At 37.5% G+C, this 6,000-nt stretch overlaps 1 long non-coding RNA gene across 1 annotated transcript in view; it reads left to right on the top strand.

The window, feature by feature from the left end:
* The first annotated feature begins 1,145 nt into the window (after positions 1-1,145).
* Positions 1,146-6,000, top strand: part of LOC145541921 (uncharacterized) — a 76,207-nt gene continuing 71,352 nt past the window's right edge. The window contains exon 1 of the long non-coding RNA XR_014079414.1: positions 1,146-1,240. This is a non-coding gene — a long non-coding RNA (uncharacterized LOC145541921). The remainder of the gene's footprint in view (positions 1,241-6,000) is intronic.

Below are 6,000 nucleotides of genomic sequence, written 5' to 3'. Positions count from 1 at the left end.
TTCATTTTAGTTTCTATAGTAGTTTTTTTCTTTTCTTCATAAGCTTATGGCATTTACATTACTTTTCTCATATTTTCCTTCTTATTCAGTCATTTAATTCAATGGTCTATGACATAGTTTCAAAGAAGGTGTAAAATATCTCCATCTGACCTCCTCTTTGGTGATGAGAGCTTCCTGCTTTTGCATTCATGAGTGGACTCAAAATCCATTCTCCTTGAAACTGGACAGAGACTCACTTTAAATTCTATTTACAGGAAAAAAAAATCAGAAAAATATATGAGATTGAAGATTGCAAGGAGATCCAACCAGTCTATCCTAAAGGAAATCAGTACTGAATGTTCATTGGAAGGACTACTGCTGAAGCTGAAACTCCAATACTTTGGCCATCTGATGCGAAGAGCTGACTCATTTGAAAAGACCCTGATGCTGGGAAAGATTGAAGGTGGGAGGAGAAGGGGACAACAGAGGATGAGATGGTTGTATGGCATCACTGACTCAATGGACACGGATTTGAGTAAACTCTGGGAGTTGGTGATGGGCAGGGAGGCCTGGTGTGCTGCAGTCCGTGGGGTAGCAGAGTCGGCCACGACTGAGCGACTGAACTGAACTGAACTGAAGATTACAATGGACAACAGGACATGATGGAATTAAGATTGTATGTCTCTTAAGACTAGGTCAGAAAAGTCTTAGGGCTTCCATTTGGGTCTTTGGGTCTCTTGAAATGTTTCCTCTCTTGAAGTTTCTTGTTGAAACCTAGCTTCTTTCTTTCATGAAGCCTCAGTCACATGGAGAGAACATGTATAAGTGTTCTGGTAAACAATTGCAACTGAGGCCAGGCTTCTGGTCACTCCTGCATAGTATCAGGCATCTATTTGAAATAACTTTCAAATGATTCTTGTGCTTGGCCATTTGAGTCATGCCTGGTCAATTGAATATTCTCCACTGTGGCCCAGACATCATGAGAAGTAAAGAATCATTCCTTCTCTGCCCTTTCTGAATTGTTGACCACAGAATCTGTGAGCATATCAAATGGTTCTTGCTTTACACCAGTGTTCTATGATTGGTTTTAATGTCACAATAGATAATTGTAACAGAATTCACCCAAGAACAGAGTGTTCCCATAACAAAAACTTATCACTGTCTTCGAGATGAGATTACAAATGGAAAATGAAAGGGTTTTGCAGCTTCTGCTAAGGAAATTTGGAAGGATGTCAAAGACAGTATTAACAAATACTGAAAGGTCAGTAAAATAATTATTAAGGAAATTGGAAAAAAAAAGTTGGACGACACAGTTGAGTATTCAAATTATCATATAGTGATATAGAAAATAGAAAATAAGCCTAATAAATTGGTGGGTTTTGTAATGAAATTTCCAAGCAGAATATTCAAAGTACCAACTTGCTTCTCTTAGTAAATTATAAGTACACTATAAGATGTAGGGAACGAGAGGATAAGGTTAAAAAGGAAATATTTAGTTTTCAAGCAAAATTTAGTAAAAATGTTCAAAAAAACAAACAAAAAAAAATAAAACCCATGACTTCTTGGGCTGAAAAATTTAACTGATTTTAATTCCCAGCCTCTTCAAATGGCAAAAGCTTCTCAAAGGAAGAAAAGAACTTGGGGCAAAGATCAAATTCAGAGCACTGTTGGGAAAACATAGTCTTGGAGTAAGGATGAAGCTAATGGTTAATGGTGTGGCTGTAAAACCTTTTGTAAACTATAGAAAGGATTTAAGATAATGCCTCAGGGGTCGGGACTCCTAGGCATCTAAAGGCATACTTTACAGACACTCTCTGTTAGACAATCTAAGGAAATTATCCCACTGCAGCTTCATGAGGGGCTGTGGAAAAACAAAAGCTATCTCAAAGAAATCCGGATATTAAGTTTTTTTCAAGTGGCTTGAACACCAAAAGATAATTCATAGAACTTCCACAAAGTTTTAAAGAAATTATATTGGCAGAAATGCTATTGCTGCTATTGTTCAGTCGCTCAGTCGTGTCTGACTCTGCAACCCCGTGGACTGTAGCACACCAGGCTCCTCTGTCCTCCACTATTTTCTGGAGTTTGCTTAAATTCATTTCCATTGAATTAGTGATATTATCTAACCATCTCATCCTCTGCTGCCCCTTTCTCCTTTCGCCTTCAGTCTTTCCCATCATCAGGTCTTTTCCAGTGAGTTGGCTTTTCGCATCAGGTAGCCAAAGTACTAGAGGTTCAGCTTCAGCAGTTGTCCTTCCAAAGAATATTCCGGGTTGATTTCCTTTAGGATTGACTGGTTTGATTTCCTTGCAGTCCAAGGGACTCTCAAGAGTCTTCTCCAAAGATATCAAAGGAATCAGTTCTTTGGTTCTCAGCCTTCTTTATGGTCCAAATCTCAAATCCATAAATGACTACTGGAAAAACCATAGCTTTGATTATACAGACCTTTGTCAATAAAGTAATGTCTCTGCTTTTTAATATGCTCTCTAGGTTTGCCATAGCTTTTCTTTCAGGGAGTGTCTTTTTCAAGTGTCTTTTATTTTCATAGCTGCAGTCACCATCTGCAGTGATTTTGGAGCCCGAGAAAATACAGTCTGTCCCTGTTTCCATTGTTTCACCATCTATTTGCCATGATGTGATGGGACCAGTTGCCATGATCTTAGTTTTTTGAATGTTGAGTTTTAAGTCAGCTTTTTTCACTCTCCTCTTTCACTTTCATCAAGAGGCTCTTTAGTTCCTCTTCAATTTCTGCCATAAGGGCAGTCTGCATATCTGAGGTTATTGATATTTCTCCCTGCAGTCTTGATTCCAGCTTGTGTTTCATCCAGCCTGGCATTTCACATGATGTACTCTTCATATACGCTAAATAAGCAAAGTGACAATATACAGCCTTGACATACTCCTTTCCCAATTTGCAATCAGTCTGTTGTTCCAATTCCAGTTCTAACTGTTACTTCTTGACCTACATACAGATTTCTCAGGAGGCAGGTATGGTGGTCTGGTATTCCCATCTCTTTAATAATTTTCCACAGTTTGTTGTGATCCATACAGTCAAGGGCTTTACTATAGTCAATAAAGCTGATTTTCTGGGATTCTCTTGTGTTTTTCTGGAAGTCTCTCTAGTAAGCCAAAACAGAAGAAAAATATTTTGTGTGATTGACTGGAATTAATTAGATGAACTGAATACACAGTGACTTCAGGTTTCATCTCATCTTATTATGTCATAATAGGGGTTGTTTGACACTGTCCCTGGGCCATAGCTCCTTGTTATTGTCTCAGTATTTGTAATGCCTGCTGAAAGGACTTGAACATGGTCATGACAAGGTTAAATCTTCCTTCTCTTTATACTGTCCTTCAGTGGAAGCTGACAGTGTTTTCCCTCTGCTATTTTCATTTACTCTGCTTCCAAGGCTTAACATATTTCCCTATTGATTAAAACATTCTTTTAAACCTGTCAGTAAAATCAATCAGGCTACCTTGGAGACATTGGTATCTGAGATCTTTCTGTATTCTTAAAATGCATTTGCACTTTTATTTTTCTTTATGCTTTGTGTACTTCACCAATACTTCCAAAGCTTTCATTCTATGCCTGTCCATAAAGTTATACTACACTAGGGAATGATCCATATATCTATGATCCACAGTGTTTATGAAGCATTCTGTGCTTTTAAATATTAATTCAGATGCAATGTCATAACATGTTGAAATTTTTTCCTGGTAGCTTGACATTCTGTAATTTTTCTGGCAAGCCCGTGTCCACAAATTGTTCCTTATTTCTTTCTTAATCAAGTCAACAATTGCTACATTTATGATACTGGCATGTCGTACTCTTTGAAATTGCCTCACTTCATTGTGATTTTGTCATATTTGCAGTGAAATTTTATTTTCCAAATCCGTTTGTTTCCAAGCACTGGAAATCCAATTTCCTGTAGATATTAAAAAGAGGAAGATTTATTGTTGTTTTTGTAACTGAAGGCGTGATCCTGGGCCTCAGATTCTGTCATTGTAATGCTGGATAGTTCTGTCCTTTGATTTCATTGATCTCATTTGCTGATACTATTGATGATTTCATTCATGTAGCTTTGGAAGATAATTCTGGAGTCCCAAGTTACATTATCTTTATGGCCTCATATCTCAGAGAAAGAACAATGTTATCGCTCCCTCTGTGCATACATACTCAAAGTTTTGTAACTTGCTCTTATCTTTTTTTTTCTCTTGTCTTTGAGCTAATTTTTTTTTTTTGACTAGTAGAATGGAGTGCTTTAATTTGCCTATGTATTAATAGACTGCTTATGATTAATTGGAAGACAAACTATGAGAACCACTTCAGGATTCATGTGATGGAAAGGAATGGTATCCCAAAGGCAGACTGGACTTTTAGCAGATGAAAAGCAAATGACACTCTGGGAGTGATATTAACAGACAGTCACATATTTATATACACATGCTATGTCCTATATTAATTGCAAAGGCACTTATGATTTCAGCTTTTGTTCTTTGTATATGTGATATGTATAAAGTAATTGTGAAAGTATCTGAAAACATAATATGTGACCAAAACAAAGTTCAGTTATAGGGATTGACAAACTATAGCTCATGGGCCAGACCTAACTCTCTGCCTGTTTTAGCGAGTAAGGTCATATTGGAACATGGCCACACCCATTCCTTTACTGTCTGTGGCTGCTTTCACTTTACAACAGATTGAACAGCTGTGATAGAGACCATTTAGCTTACAAAGCCAAAAGTATTTACTCTCTGGTCCTTTACAGAAAAAGTTTTCTGATTGCTCTTCTATTAGAAAGATTTTCTTATTCAATTGAGTAATCTCTAACTAGTAAATAAGACCAGGAAGAAGCAGTTGATTAATCATCTGAGTCAGCAGAGATAAGTGATATGGGAATGTATCTTGCGGCTAATCTATCTTTAGATTTATCTGGGTAAACTGAGATTAATTCATTACAGTGAATTTTTGTTCTTTCTCACACTGTTATTTCAGAAACAAATCCTGTTCTGAGACATTTCCAGAACTAGGGACCAATAGACTAGCAGAAGAAATTTTCTGAATATTGCCATGTGGAGAGGATGTAGAGATACTTCCATGGGGTTTCAGATGACATCTTCAATAAAAGCACCTGGGGATGAATCAGAACTGACATGGCACCTGGAGTTTGTCGATTCATTAAATTCCACTTCACAAGTTAACTTCATATCTTAGTCAGCTTCAGCTTCCATGACAGAATTCCATAAGATGGGTAGCTTAAGCAACAAAAAATTATTATTATGGTTCTGGGGGCCAAAAGTCCAAGATCAAGGTGCCAGAGAGCTAGGTTTCATTTTGAGGCCTCTTCCCTTAGCTTGTAGGTAGCCATCATCATGTTTCTGTGCTCACGCGATCTCTTCTTTATGTGTGGACAGAAAGAGGGAGAACAAGCTCTCTTGTATCTCTTATATTTGTAAGAGCACCAATCCTGTCATGAAGGCTCTGCCCTCATGACCTCCTCTAACCCTTATTATCTCCTAAAAGCCCCATCCCCAAATACTATTACATGGGGGCTTAAATCTCCAATATATGAATTGTCAGGTTGAGGGGAACCCAGACATTCCATCCACAACATTTTCAGTGTCAAAATTTTGCATGTGATTGTGTGATGATGATGATCCATGGTCAGAAAAATTGGAGAGAAAATTACTCTAATCATTCAACAAGTACTTATCAAACTCTTTAGATGTTTTAGTTTTTATCCTTCAGTAATGTACATTTCTGGACCTCAAAGGTCCACAGTGAAACTCAAAATTTTTCAACCCAATTTGGTATACTCAGAGAATTCCATAATAAAAACTAGAAACTCAGAAGTCATCCTTAATACCTTCTTCTCACTTCTGCCAAGTCTTATCAATTTTGCCTCCAAAAGAAAGTGAAAGTGAAAGTTGCTTAGTGCTGTCTGACTCTTTACGACCCCATGGACTATACAGTCCATGAAATTCTCCAGGCTAGAATACTGGAGTGGGTAGCTTTTCCCT

Source organism: Giraffa tippelskirchi, chromosome 3, assembly GCF_054371585.1.
Source record: "Giraffa tippelskirchi isolate mGirTip1 chromosome 3, T2T-mGirTip1v1.2.pri, whole genome shotgun sequence".
In the NCBI taxonomy this organism is placed as follows: domain Eukaryota; kingdom Metazoa; phylum Chordata; class Mammalia; order Artiodactyla; family Giraffidae; genus Giraffa; species Giraffa tippelskirchi.
This window is presented reverse-complemented; position numbering and strand designations above follow the sequence as displayed.